This window comes from Podarcis muralis, chromosome 5 (assembly GCF_964188315.1).
Source record: "Podarcis muralis chromosome 5, rPodMur119.hap1.1, whole genome shotgun sequence".
NCBI classification, from domain to species: Eukaryota; Metazoa; Chordata; class Lepidosauria; order Squamata; family Lacertidae; genus Podarcis; species Podarcis muralis.
In genome coordinates, this window is record NC_135659.1 from 5,345,679 (window position 1) to 5,360,670 (window position 14,992).

Genomic DNA, 14,992 nt, shown 5'->3' on the forward strand with positions numbered 1-14,992 from the left:
TATAATAATAATAATTTATGATTTATACCCAGCCACTCTGGGCGGCTTCCAACAAAATATTAAAATAAAATAAGTCTGTCAAACATTCAAAGCTTCCCAGAACAGGGCTGCCTTCAGATGTCTTCTAAATGTCAGGTAGCTGTTGATCTCTTTGACATCTGGTGGGAGGGGGTTCCACAGGGCAGGCACCACTACCCTGTAACTTGGCTTCTCGTAGGGAGGGAACCGCCAAAAGTCCCTCAGCGCTGGACCTCAGTGCCCAGGCAGAACGATGGGGGTGGAGACGCTCCTTCAGGTATACTGGGCCGAGGCTGTTTAGGGCTTTAAAGGTCAGCACCAACACTTTGAATTGTGCCCGGAAACATACTGGGAGCCAATGTAGGTCTCAGGGGCCATTCCCAGTCACCAGTCTAGCTGCCGCATTCTGGATTAGTTGTAGTTTCCGGGTCACCTTCAAAGGTAGCCCCACCTAGAGCGCATTGCAGTAGTCCAAGCAAGAGATAACTAGAGCATGCACCACTCCGGTGAGACAGTCTGTGGGCAGGTAGGGTCTCAGCCTGCGTACTAGATGAAGCTGGTCAACAGCTGGCCTGGACACAGAATTGACCTGCGCCTCCATGGACACCATGAACTGAAAGGTCCCGGGGGCGTTACCCTGAGCCTCAGCCACAAGGAATGTGCAGCAGCAGAAAATGGTCAGGCTGTTCTAGGTTGCATCTATGGAAGTCCAGGGTCCTGATGAAACGAAGTCAAAGTCCTACTCTCTCCTACCTTGGTCAGGCCACACCTGGAGTCCTGTGTCCAGTTCTGGGCATCATCATTTAAGAAGGATGTTGACAAGCTGGAATGTGTGCAGAGGAGGGCAACCAAGACAACCAAGGGTCTGGAAACTAAGATTGAAGAAGGAGCTGGGTAGGTTTGGGCTGGAAAAGAGGAAACTGAGAGGAGATCTGACAGCCGTCTTCAAATATCTTAAGGGCTGTCACATGGAAGAGGGAACAAGCTTGTTTTCTCCTGCTCTAGATGGTAGGACTCGAACCCATGGATTCAAGTTATAAGAAAGGAGATTCCAACTAAACATTCATAAAAACTTTCTGACAGTAAGGGCTGTTTGGCGTTGGAACAGATTCCCTCGAGAGCTGGTGGACTCTCCTTCCTTGGAGGTTACTAAGCAGAGGTTGGGTGGCCGTCTGCCATGGATGCTTTTGCTGAGATTGCTGCATCACAGGGGGTTGGACTAGATGACCCTTGGTGTCCCTTCCAGCTATAAGTTTCTATGATTCTATGAAATTGATCTGGATTAATGACAGCCATCCACCAGTTTCATATGCAGCACTGCTTCCCACCCCACCCGCTTACTGATTAATATATATATAAAATACATTAGACAAATAATAACTTACAAAAAGGATCAATAAATGTGTCACCTTTATTATATAAACTCTTATCATAATCACATGTCAAAATTTCTTTTGTGAATGAAATAAAATGGTTTCAATCAGTTTTTAATAACCAACAATCAAATGTAGAGCTTGGGGTACATTTAAACATGGCTTAGATCAATTCCCCAGATGTTCAGTGTCCAGGGGTTCAGTGCCTGGCACCCAGAAACTCATGGCAAAGGGGAGTCTGGCACCAAGTAACTCATAACATTTCACTTCCTTGCAAGCTAAGGAAAGCTGTTGATTGGCAGAAGACACTGGGCAGAAACAGAAAGAAACAGGGGGATGAGGAGGTCTAAGGGTGAAGTCCTGCTCCTGTCCATCCTAATACTGGACAGATTATTACAGGATGTTGAGAAGGGTCATTTTTTACTATTAATTGAGAAACAGCAGCCATAGTCTAGGCCAGGAGTGTTTTTCCTTGGTGACACCGCCATGTTGAAAAGTGTGTGTTTGCAAGGTATTTCCTGTCCTGTCCAGAAATGCACCGTGCTGGATGAAGCCAGCTCTAGATCCTTCCTAAATAAATAAAATAAAAACCCACTGGAAGATATATTTGAAAAATTAATGTTAAGGGGAACAATTCACATTGTTAAGCAAGGTAGCTAAAGCAACAGGGTCAGGTCCTCCATTGTGACACGTCCCCCTGCTGAGTGACTTGGCTGAGGACTTTGGGAAGAGCAACTATCTGAGGATAGTTCAGGAGAAAGGAGGTGGTTTGTGAGAAGTAATGATGTTTTCCGGCAAAATGAAGATTTCTTCTTCTTGAGTGTAAGTAGGATGTCTAATTCTTTCTGCATTCTGCTTCTTTTGCTCTCCCTCAAGATTTAGAAACATAGGGCAGTAAGGCAGATCTGGAAAAAGCCTAAGTAAAGGTACAGGTACCCCTGACCATTAGGTCCAGTCGCGGACGACTCTGGGGTTGCGCGCTCATCTCGCTCTATAGGCTGAGGGAGCCGGCGTCCAGCTTCTGGGTCATGTGGCCAGGATGACTAAGCCACTTCTGGCGAAACCAGAGCAGTGCACGGAAAGGCTGTTTACCTTCCCGCCAGAACGGCACCTACCGTATTTTTCGCTCTATAGGACACACCGGACCATAGGAGGGAGAGAACAGGGGGGGGGGTTTCTCCCCCTCTCTGCTCAGTGCCCCTTCAGCGAAGCGGCAGGAGAAACGGAGCCCCTTCCATTTCTCCTCCCGCTTCGCTGAAGGGGCGCTGCACAGAGAGGGAAAACTGTGCAGCACCTCTCCAGCGAAGCGAAGCCAGGAGAGCAAGAGGGATCGGTATGCACTGACCCCTCTCACTCTCCAGGCTTCAGGCGGCTATCCGCAAGCCTTCGGAAGACAGTGGGAACTTCTGCTGTGCTCCGAAACCTTGCAGATAGCTGCCTGAAGCCAACGGAGTGCAGCCTTTGAAGCCTCCGCAGAGCAGCGGGGTGAAGGCACCCCGCTGCCCTGCGGAGGCTTTGTGCAGCCATCCCCAAGGTAGAACAGTGAGACGGAGTGCTGTGCAGTGCTCCGCCTCGCTGTTCTGGCTTCGGGGACGGCCTTTGAAACCTCCACAGGGCAGCGGGGTGCCTTCACCCCGCTGCCCTGCGGAGGCTTTGCGCAGCTAACCCCAAGCTAGAACAGTGAGACGGAGTGCTGCGCAGCGCTACTTCTCCCTGTTCTGGCTTTGGGCTTAGCTGCGCAGCCTGCATTCACTCCATAGGACACACACACATTTCCCCTTAATTTTTGTTGTTTTTTTAATAAAATAATTTTTATTAGCAAACCAATCAAATCACATTAGTTCCAAATTACAAAACCGAATTTTAAATTTTTGTTGGGGGTACCCATGCTTCGCGCTCAGAAAGGGATCCAATCATCTCTTATTTCTGCTGCTTTGATCATTTCTCCTTAATTTTTGGAGGGGAAAAAGTGCGTCCTATAGAGCGAAAAATACGGTATTTATCTACTTCCACTTTGTGCTTTCGAACTGCTAGGTTGGCAGGAGTAGGGACCGAGCAGCGGGAGCTCACCCCGTCGCGGGGATTCGAACTGCCGACCTTCTGATCAGCAAGCCCTAGGTTCTGGGGCCACCCGTGTCCCTACGGAAAAAGCCTATCGCAGACTAAATCCCCCTCCCAAACCTGGTATGTAAGGGCTTCCGGTTTTTCCGCCCTCCGTTGTTGATGTGCTTCGTGGGTTCTCCGCGCCTAGCAGCTGTTAGAGGGAACTTTGGGGGGCAACGCGGAGGCTACACGACCCCCCAAAAGGCTCTGGGTGTGGTCCAGGGCTGACATTGTCCGGCAGCATCGAAAAAGCCCACGTCCTAACCAGGAGGTGAGTCGACAGAGAGTAGCTAGACACAAGGACACGAGCAATCCTCAGCAGCAAGCCTCAAAGTCCCAAACGGTAAGAACGGCAGCAAAATCTCTCACTTTCTCAATCCCCTTAATTACTGGACTAAGCTAACAAGGAGAGCTTGAGGAGAAGAGGGTCTGTGAGACTTATTTATACAAAGTGAACTGCTCAGAAACAGACCCAAAAGACTAGCACATAAAGAGTAAAGAGCGGGAGATTTTATCTTAAATATATTGGAAATCTTTCTCATTATACTTAACCATGAGCGAAGATTTCTCTAACAAGTACCAGTAAGAAAAGGAAGACAGATTCAAATTTCACTCTGCAGCAGCAGTACTAGCCCATTAAAAGAAGCGGAATTCAAGGACTTAACTTGTTTTTTACTTTGAAGTGGCGTGAGCCCAGCGAAAGAGACTGAGTTAAAAGACTTGGATTGTCAGCGCTGTTTGTGGTGGAAGTTACTGGGAAACAAAGGTAAAAAAGAAGGCAACACTTTTAATATTGAACTTATATTAAACACTAACCTATAAAGATGGCAAAGATGGCGTAGCGTGGTCTAGGAGAAACGGCTGGACTAATTGGAGAATCAAGAAAAGAAAAGCGCCGAAAGGAGGGGCAGAACTGGACAAAAGAGGAGAGGGAGTATAAAATTAAAGATGAGCATATTTAGTTTGAGGAGGTAGTTTGTGAGAAAGGAAATACGTTTTCTGGTGTAATGAAGAAACTTTCTTCATATAAAGTATAAGTAGGATTCCTAATTCCTTCTGCATTCTGTTTCTTTTACTATCCCTCAAGATTCAGAAACATAGGGAACCAAGTCATGGTTAGATTAGTTTATAAAGATTGGCTGCGTGAGCAAAGGGAGGAAGGGAGGGAGAATAACGCAAGCCACCTGGAGATCCTTGGAGGAAAGATGGGTCATCAATGTAATAAGCTCACACAGCCTGCCGCACTGGCCATTCTCTCTTTCAACAGCCTTTGAGAACAACTGAGTAGGCATCTAGAATTTTTTCTCTTCATTTCTCTTCCAGACAGCGATAGCAGTGAGGCCAGCAGCTCCAGTACAGCTCTACCCCGCTCCAAGACCCAGTTCTCCCTTCGCCCAAAACCCAAGTATCTAAAGAAATAAATAATAGGGATGCGGGTGGTGCTGTGGGTTAAACCACAGAGCCTAGGACTTGCCTATCAGAAGGTCGGCGGTTCGAATCCCCACGGCGGAGTGAATTCCCGTTGCTCGGTCCCTGCTCCTGCCAACCTAGCAGTTCGAAAGCACGTCAAAAGTGCAAGTAGATAAATAGGTAACGCTCCGGCAGGAAGGTAAAGGGTGTTTCCATGCGCTGCCCTGGTTCAGAAGCAGCTTAGTCATGCTGGCCACATGACCCGGAAGCTGTACGTGACCGGTCCGCCAATAAAGCGAGATGAGCGCCGCAACCCCAGAGTCGGCCACGACTGGACCTAATGGTCAGGGGTCTCTTTACCTTTATATATTTCAAAAACACTATGAGTCTCCAGTGTGGTCTTTCATCACAAGGAAACAGACTTTATAAAGAGGCAACCTTTCAAACTTCTTATAAATGGAAACTGGGGAAAGCCCCCTCCAAAAGAATAGACTGTGCCCAGTGACTAGCTGATCCACATGCCTGTTCAGTTGACGCTCTAGATGCCTACTCAGTTGTTCTCAAAGGCTGTTGAAAGAGAGAATGGCCAGTGCGGCAGGCTGTGTGAGCTGCTGGCCTCCTGCTGTCGTGCCCCTAAAATCCACCCCCTGGTCTGCGAGGAGGAGGAGGAAGAGATATTGGAAGAGAAATGGAATGAGGAAGTAAGTATAATTAAAGAAAGGGAGAATAGCGTAAGCCACCTGAAGATCCTTGAAGGAAAGATGGGTTGTCAACATAATAATAAATGGAAAGATTAAAAATCTTTTCTCTTCTTTTCTCTTCCGGGCAGCGACAGCAGTGAGGCCAGCAGCTCCAGCACAGATCTCCCTCCCCACCAAGACCCAGTCCCCCCCCTTCCCCACAAACCCAAATAGAAAAATAAAATCATTATTATTATTCTAATCAAGTTCCTTTACAAACATGCTATTCTGTGATCATCCTTTTATCCTAGGCGGTGCTTTTTCCTACGTTTGTGAGCATGAGTGGAAATCCTGAGTCTCGCTGCAGGAGTCGACAGTTTGGCTCCCTCCCTTGTTGTTGCTCCTAGATGGAACTGCGCATGTGCGAAGACAAGACAGAGACTTCCAAACTGGATCAATAAACGTGTCACCCGTTGTCTGAAAACCACTGTCCTAATCACATGCCAGATTGTCTTTTGTGAATGAAATAAAATTCTTTCAAATAGTTTTTTAATGCTGGCATTTGTCTGTCTTGAGAAGCAATGGAGTGCGCCTCCGGGGGTGAGGTCAAAGTCAAGCAACGGTGTCAGCAGTCCCAAAGTGACCTCTCCAGGGAGCAAGACTGGGCAGTGTGTCTGGAGGTCCTGGGCTTCCCAGATGACAACATGTGTCTCCAAGGAAAGCAGAGTTAGGCACCAGTTGGGCTGCAGGAGTTGTCAGAAGGGGTTGTAAACAGCGCCATCCAACTGCCTGAGGGACTCCAGTCCAGATTTGTGTAGGGATTACTCCTTAGCCTTTTCAGCTCCCAAAGATATCCCACAAGGCAAATTAGGATCAGAGTTTTCCTTCTCCTCGCTGGGCTATCTTTATAGGTGGATGAGCCCCATCTGCCCCTCACTTCCCTCCACAGCATTGCAGAAACCACCTTCTTGACCACTGGGCCCACGCTTGGTCTTGTCCGCTCAATCTGCTGGAGCCTGTCTTGGCACACAGGGGAAGTTCCTGAGCATTTGAGACTCCTTGGCTGCCCTCACTTGGTTTAGGTGGCCAGTCAAATCCGTTCCCAGGATGTGGCCTCTGTCGCATGCTGACCATTTCTAGGAGCAAGAGAACAAACTTTTTATTAAAGAATGGAAATGGTTTAATGAATAGTTACAAACTGTAAACAGATAAGAACATTGGCAGGATTATTGGAATAACCTGCAGTTTAATAAGATTATATATTTAAAGCAGATGCATAAATAAAGAAATTAAGGTAATTTGGATATGCATAAGATATGAAGAGTCAATTTAAGGAACTGCAGAAAGAGGGGGAAGGAAGTCAAGTTTTGAAATGTGAAAATGACTGCAAAATTATTGAAATGTATAAACTTGAAAATCATAATTATTTTTTTTTTAAAAAAATTCGCCCAAAATCAGACGTCATCCGTTTCACTCCCAACTGGAGCCAAAGGACACAGGCCTGGCCAGGACAGCTTTCCAGTGATAGCTTCTGCGGTGATGAGGCATGTGAGCCTCAACTGTCCTGCATCTACTCCAGCTGAGGAATCGCACACCTCCTCTCCAAGCTAGCGAGCCCCACCTGGGCTGTGGGTCCTTGCCTTCCGTCCCTCCCAACTGACAGTTGTTAGTTCTGGAATCCTGAGCTTGAGGGGGGGGGTACATCCCATTTCGCCCGGTGGGACACTCACCTGCAGCAAGAATTTTGTTAGCTAAGAATTGGAAAACGCAAGAAGTACCAACAGTGGAAGAATGGCAGATGAAGATGATGGATTTTTCGGAGCTAGCCGATCTGACTGGAAGAGTCCCTGACCAGAAGGAGGAGGAGTATCAGGAAGAATGGACAAAATTTAATGACTATTTAGTTAAATATGTTAAGTTAAACTAATTGGAAAAAGCTTGCATATAGCGGATAGGCGTAGGATTTAAATATGTAATATGTGATGAATTAATATGTTTAATACTGAACTGGGAAGTAAGAAAGATGTTAAGTGATTAAGTTAATTTTATAAGAATATTGATTTGGAAAACCGTTAAAATGATATGCACTGAAATCCAACCAGGGGGATACAAGGAAGTCACATAACAATGTTAATTGTTGTTGTTGTTGTTTAGTCGTTTAGTCGTGTCCGACTCTTCGTGATCCCATGGACCAGAGCACGCCAGGCACCTCTGTCCTCCACTACCTCCCGCAGTTTGGTCAAACTCATGCTGGTAACCTCGAAAACACTATCCAACCATCTCGTCCTCTGTCGCCCCCTTCTCCTTGTGCCCTCCATCTTTCCCAGCATCAGTGTCTTCTCCAGGGAGTCTTCTCTTCTCATGAGGTGGCCAAAGTACTGGAGGGAATGTTCAATCACATACCAGCATATTCAGGTTGTACCTAGTCCTGCAGAACAACCCTATTTCCCCCCAAATGGACTTCTTGTGAAAAGAAAAGTTAAAAGAAAATGCACTGGAAAATGTGGGGTAGTGTTTTGTTGCCTCATCATCTAACCTCTCTGCAAACAAATCACAATGAATGCAGGTTTGCAGCCAAAGTTTGAGTAGCACAGAGCCAAATGTTACTCACGTGTTCTGCAGTGATCTCGTCAACAATACACCCAACAATTCCTATTGAATAGGGATTTCCAATATTTGGACAATTGCATTATTACTGAGAGTTCCAGGAAGGCATCGTGGCTGGTTAGTCATTTCTGTTGAGACTCTGTCAACAGAGATAATTAAGTGGTGATTAACGATAGCTACCATCTATCATATTATCTCTGAGGAACATAGGTAACAGGGATTAACTTCCAAATGCTCTGGATTACTCCCTGCTGTGGGACCAAGAAATCTTTGAGGACCACAGACAGGTGAGTGACCAGGAGCAGAAGAACCATAAACTTACCCAAACACCACTTCATAGCCCTAGAGGTCAGTATTTATTCTGCGTGCAATTTAGATGGAATCTAGAAGAAAAAGCTACTAAGTCTCTTGCAACACTTTCAGGTTAAGAACAGACCTCCAGAACAAATTAAGTTCTTAACCTGAGGTACCACTGTATATGGAATCCATTCTTTCAAATACTGTTCTTCTTTGGTGATCATTTGTAGCCGAGTAATACTGTCTTCCACGAACACGGTCTTAACAGTGAGTCCGTAAGTGACTGTGGAGGCCAATTCTGGATCCCCACGTCCTTCCACAGTGGGGACATTGGATTCCGGGCGGGAGTTGATCACTGTGAGGGTTTGCCAAGCATGCCTTCCTCTTAGCACATGTCTTCCTTTCGTCCTGAGTTCGAGCGTCTTCAAAGCACATGACACCTTTGGTAAAAGCTGTTCTCCAATTGGGGCACTGGCAGGCTAGTGTTTCCCAGTTGTCGGTGTTTATACTACATTTTTAAAGATTTGCCTTGATAGAGTCTTTAAACCTCTTTTGTTGACCACTAGCATTACGCTTTCCATTTTAAAGTTTGGAATAGAGTAGTTTCTTTGGAAGACAAGAATCAGGCATCTGCACAACATGACCAGTCCAGTGAAGTTGATGTTGAAGAATCATTGCTTTGACACGGGAGATCTTTGCTTCTTCCAGTACAGTCATACCTATGTTACGTTTGCTTCATGTTACCTTTTTTCAGGTTGGGTCCCACGGCGACCCGGAAGTACCGGAAAGGGTTACTTCCGTGTTTTGCCACTTGCGCATGCGTAGAAGCGCTTAATCGTGTCAACATGATTCATGGTGTCAACATGACTGTGATGTGTTACAAGTCATTAACTCCAAGCCTCATGGCTATGCCTCAGAAAACACAAACCACACCAGCTTTTCAGAGCTGGCTATCGTGGCTTTAATCTTTGTGCATTGCTACGCCTGATGGCTGAACCGTATAAAGCACTGACTTCTATCTATTTTCACTGCCAAATGTTGCAGGGGGGCAATTTCCCCAGTTTGGCGCTGCTTTAGAGTTAATTGGATGACGTCAGGTTTTCGGATAGAGCGCCAAAGGCTCATTTTGTGGGGCGCTGTGAAACGTGCGGTTTTCACTGCTAAACATTGCACGGGCCATTTTGCCAGTGCTCAGCGCAGGAATCCCTTTCCCATAATATCTTATACATTTTAGACAGCACTTTTACATTATGCAACAGGTCTCTCTCCAGTGGTGATATTTGGCAAAATCTTGATCCTGAGGGTTAGGGCGCCGAGGGCTGATTTTGTGGGGTGCAGGAAAACATAGTGTTTTCACTGCCAAATGTTGCATGGGGCCTTGTTACAGCATATGGCTCTGCTTTGGAGTTAGTCAGACAACCCCAGATTTTTGGCGAAATATTGAAACTAATGTTTAGTGTGCTGATGGCTCGTGTTTTTTTTTTGGGGGGGGGAGCTGTGAAACGTATTTTTACAGGGGCTCTTCCTGGAGCACCGCTTTGGAGTTAATCGGATAATGTCATATTTTTGGCGAAATCTTTACGCTGCAGGTAAGGGTGTCGAGGGTTCATATTGTGGGGCGCCATGAAATGTAGTTTTTTCACTGCCAAATGTCACATGGGGCCTTCTCCAAGCATTTGGCGAAACATAGTGTTTTCTCGACAAACGTTGCAGAGGCTTTCCCCCGCAGCTTAGCGCCCTTTGTAATGATTCGGCTGACCTTGGGTTTTTGGCGATATCTTAACCCAGCAGGTTAGGGCGCTGAGGGCTCATTTTGTGGGGTGCTGGGAAATGTAGTGTTTTCTCCCCCCCCCAAAAAAAATTTATTGTTTATTGTTTTTTTCACAAAAATTTAAACACACAGACAAATAGACAAACAAACATAAATCATAACCTTATTAAGACTAATCTAATTAACAAAGATTACCATAATATAGGACAAAAGTGGTAAGGACCTAACAGAAGCAGAAGACATCAAGAAGAGGTGGCAAGAATACACAGAGGAATTATACCAGAAAGATATGGATGCCTCGTACACCCCTGGTAGTGTGGTTGCTGACCTTGAGCCAGACATCCTGGAAAGTGAAGTCAAATGGGCCTTAGAAAGCACTGCAAATAACAAGGCCAGTGGAAGTGATGATATTCCAGCTGAACTATTTAAAATTTTAAAAGATGATGCTGTTAAGGTGCTACACTCAATATGCCAGCAAATTTGGAAAACTCAGCAGTGGCCAGAAGATTGGAGAAGATCAGTCTACATCCCAATCCCAAAGAAGGGCAGTGCCAAAGAATGCTCTAACTACCGCACAATTGCACTCATTTCACACGCTAGCAAGGTTATGCTTAAAATTCTACAAGGAAGGCTCAAGCAGTATGTGGATCGAGAAGTGCAAGCTAGATTTAGAAGAGGCAGAGGAACCAGAGACCAAATTGCAAACATGCGCTGGATTATGGAGAAAGCTAGAGAGTTCCAGAAAGACATCTACTTCTGCTTCATTGACTATGCAAAAGCCTTTGACTGTCGACCACAGCAAACTATGGCAAGTTCTTAAAGAAATGGGAGTGCCTGATCACCTCATCTGTCTCCTGAGAAATCTCTATGTGGGACAAGAAGCTACAGTTAGAACTGGATATGGAACAACTGATTGGTTCAAAATTGGGAAAAGGAGTATGACAAGGCTGTATTTTGCCTCCCTGCTTATTTAATTTATATGCAGAATACATCATGCGAAAGGCTGGGCTCGATGAATCACAAACTGGAATTAAGATTGCCGGAAGAAATATCAACAACCTCAGATATGCAGATGACACAACCTTGATGGCAGAAAGTGAGGAGGAATTAAAGAACCTTTTAATGAGGGTGAAAGAGGAGAGCGCAAAATATGGTCTGAAGCTCAACATCAAAAAAACGAAGATCATGGCCACTGGTCCCATCACCTCCTGGCAAATAGAAGGGGAAGAAATGGAGGCAGTGAGAGATTTTACTTTCTTGGGCTCCATGATCCATGAAATTGGGGGTGCAAGGGGGTTTGCGAAAAAAGAGGGAGTAGGAGGCGAGGGAATAGGGTGGAAGATGAAAGGGATGGTGGCTTCATACCTGGGCAGAAGATGAAAAGGGTGCATAGGAGGAGGTAGATTCAGGATGTTACTGTGTGGGAAGTTTGTGTGCGAGGCTGCTTGCACAAAAGGAGAGGGAAGAAGCATGGACATGGGGCGAAGGTAAAAAAGAGTGCAAAGCAGGGTTGCAAAACTGGAGAGAGAAGCCGCTTCAGAAATGGGAATGTGAAAAGCAATCTTAGTACAGTGGTGCCTCGCAAGACGAAATTAATTCGTTCCGCGAGTTTTGTCTTGCGATTTTTTTCGTCTTGCGAAGCACGGTGTCGGGAAAGTTTTGGAAAAGCTTCAAAAATCACCAAAGTCTTCAAAAACCTCAAAAAAGGCTACCACACTGCGTGCTATGAGTTGCTCCTCGAAGTCAAGTCGCAACTGTATTAACGGTGTTAAGAATAAGGAAACAAACTTGCAAGACGTTTCCGTCTTGCAAAGCAAGCCCATAGGGAAAATCGTCTTGCGAAGCAGCTCAAAAAACATAAAACCCTTTCGTCTAGCGAGTTTTCCGTCTTGCGAGGCATTCGTCTTGCGAGGTATCACTGTAGTTGCATGATGTGGGAAGGGGAAGGTCTAGGAAGTTAATGGGTGAGGAATGGCGGAGGGCAGGTCAGCCCTAGTGTTGTAATAAATTGGTTAAGACTTTAAATTACTATAACACAAGTGTTGTTTTCCTTAACAATTAGCAGTTTGTTCCTGAAGCATTCAAATGCCACATGTACACAGGTACTCAACAAAAATACTACCTACGACAATACATTTAGAAAAAGAAAAAGGAATTTTGTAAAAGGACTGAATCACTATGGAGAACAACCAACAGTTAAATTCTAAAAGCATATGGAAAACAAAAGAGCTTTCATGATGCCTTTTAAATTTAAGAAAGAGTACAGTCTGGAACGGGATGCGGGTGGCGCTGTGGGTAAAAGCCTCAGCGCCTAGGGCTTGCCGATCGAAAGGTCGGCGGTTCGAATCCCCGCGGTGGGGTGTGCTCCCGCTGCTCGGTCCCAGCGCCTGCCAACCTAGCAGTTCGAAAGCACCCCCGGGTGCAAGTAGATAAATAGGGACCGCTTACTAGCGGGAAGGTAAACGGCGTTTCCGTGCCGGCCAGAGCAGCGATGTCACGCTGGCCACGTGACCCGGAAAGTGTCTCCGGACAGCGCTGGCCCCCGGCCTCTTAAGTGAGATGGGCGCACAACCCTAGAGTCTGTCAAGACTGGCCCATACGGGCAGGGGTACCTTTACCTTTTACAGTCTGGAACAGAATAACCAGTAAAAAACTGCCTGGAATTTTTAACTGAAGGACACCATGTGAAAGGTTTTCAATGCATAATAGATGCCACTTCAGGGAACCCACCACAACAAAGACACAATAACTTAAAAAAAATTACAGGATTCCCAAGCAGTAGGTTGCATTCCAAACTGATCCTCTGTGTAATACTGTAACTGCACATATCTGGCTAGCTGCTTCCATACTATTATTTGCTTAGTGGACTTTAGCTCCTGGGAAGAATAGAAATTGGATAAACCAATGACTAAAAAAGTATGTAAAAAGCAATGGATGAACTGTGGGAAATGAATCAGGAGATGATTCTATTCATAACCTGTTCATAACCTACAATGGTTATATCATACTGAAATAAAATATATTTTTGAATCTGTGATGTAGATGGGGAGGAGATGCCTGGTTCATTGCTACAATCAAGAATATCTTAAAACAGTATTTTCATCTTACCTGGAGTTCTTTGGGCAAAATTTTGTTTTTCCTAAGGGAATTCAGCCGCAGCCTCTGATCTGCATATTCAAAAGCCATCTTCCTTCTCTTAACATCACGTACCATCCTCCAGTCAACATAATAACCCCTTACTTGTCCAACACATGGGATGCGGAAGATCTATTATTACAACAAAAATAAATCGGGGTCAAAGTGTGGTACATTTTGTGCAAGTAATCAGATGCAAGCGTCCAGATATTCATCAGTGCATCTGTTCTTTTAAAAAATCTAATTATACTTTTACCTGATTTGCTGACAAACGTTTTTCCAGATTTAGTCTTGGGAGGGAAAGACCACGAAAGCGCGAGCCCACAAATAATTTGCTAGCCTACCCACCTGGAGACACAATTGTTTGTAATTTGTAGCACCCCGATGGGGTGACTCAGGGGGAATGCATGCCTGGCTAGCAGAGGGCACTGCAGTACAATATTTCCTACAGGCAACCAAGCAAAAGACTATTTACATTCCTGAGTTTATTCTGGCGGCGTGGAGGGAGACAGACTTTGGTGTGGGCTTCTGTTTGGGGCCCAATAACCCACGGGACGAAATCCCGGCTTTCTGTCCCCCAAGGGCAACCTCCACAGCAGCTGACACCTCTCCAAGCGAAATGAGACGCTTGTGTCCTTCACCCCCCCCCCCACCCGAGCACAGGCCTGGAAAGGACTCTGTGTGCTTTCTAATTGTCGCCTTTTCTACGTTCCCGATCTGTCAGCCGCCTCGAGCCCCTCTCGGGAGAAAGGCGGCGCACAAAACAACCCGCTTGCGGGGAGGCGAAACACCCGCCAGGCGCGGCTCCGTCTCTGACGGGGCTGAAACTTGACAACCCGCAGCCGAGGCCACCCCGGCGCGGGGGAAAGGGCGGCCCCCCAGGAGGGGACACGCGCGACCGCGACTCTCACCTGACGAGACGCCGCCTGCAGCACCGCCGCCATCTTGCGCCCCGCCGGCCCCACAAGGCTGCTCGCCAACGGCGGCGCGAAGGAGAGCTGCGCATGCGCTGCCAGCAGTTAGGCGGAGCTACTCAAGTATAAGGCACGGCGGCGTGGCGGAGAAGAGCGCGGCCCCGCCCCCTTTGCCCCGCCCCCGCCATACTAGCCTCCAACGGCGTCGCGGCAGACTGCGCATGCGTCGCCAGTAGTTAGGCGGAGCTAACTGCGCCTAGTGGGACATAGAGATGCTTCGGGAGATGTGCGCTGGCACTTGAAGGAGAGAATGCGGGAGGTTCAGCTAAAGCGGAGAAGGGAAGCCTGTTTGGGGGCGGGGAGGGAAAAAGCAAAACAAAAGCAAAATGAGAATGATAGAAATTAATAATATGTGATATAATAGAGGAACCTGTATTAGGTGGGATATGTGATATCATGCAGTGTGTAAAAGGGAAGCGTGCAAAAACAGCATGGAAGGAAAGGCAGGGAGCCAAATCCCAAAGAGAAATGGATAACAAATTTGAAACTGGTGAAAGTAATGAAATATAATTTAAAAATTAATATTGAGAATAATAGAATTCAAGGGAACCCCAGGGGTCATCTAGTCCGATGCTGGAAACTCAACACACAGCTCCCCATCCAGTTTGAAGCAATACCTGACCC

At 46.4% G+C, this 14,992-nt stretch overlaps 1 long non-coding RNA gene across 2 annotated transcripts; it reads right to left on the reverse strand.

Moving 5' to 3' along the window:
- Positions 1-1,411: 1,411 nt before the first annotated feature.
- Positions 1,412-14,414, reverse strand: LOC144327745 (uncharacterized). Of its 2 annotated transcripts, XR_013392833.1 has the most exons (4): positions 14,306-14,414; positions 13,368-13,526; positions 8,196-8,330; positions 1,412-6,720 (listed from the first exon to the last, which is right to left on the reverse strand). It is a non-coding gene; the product is annotated as an uncharacterized LOC144327745 (long non-coding RNA). The 2 variants fall into 2 exon arrangements; XR_013392834.1 differs by lacking the exon at positions 8,196-8,330 and having other exon boundaries at positions 14,306-14,413.
- Between the last annotated feature and the right edge of the window lie 578 nt (positions 14,415-14,992).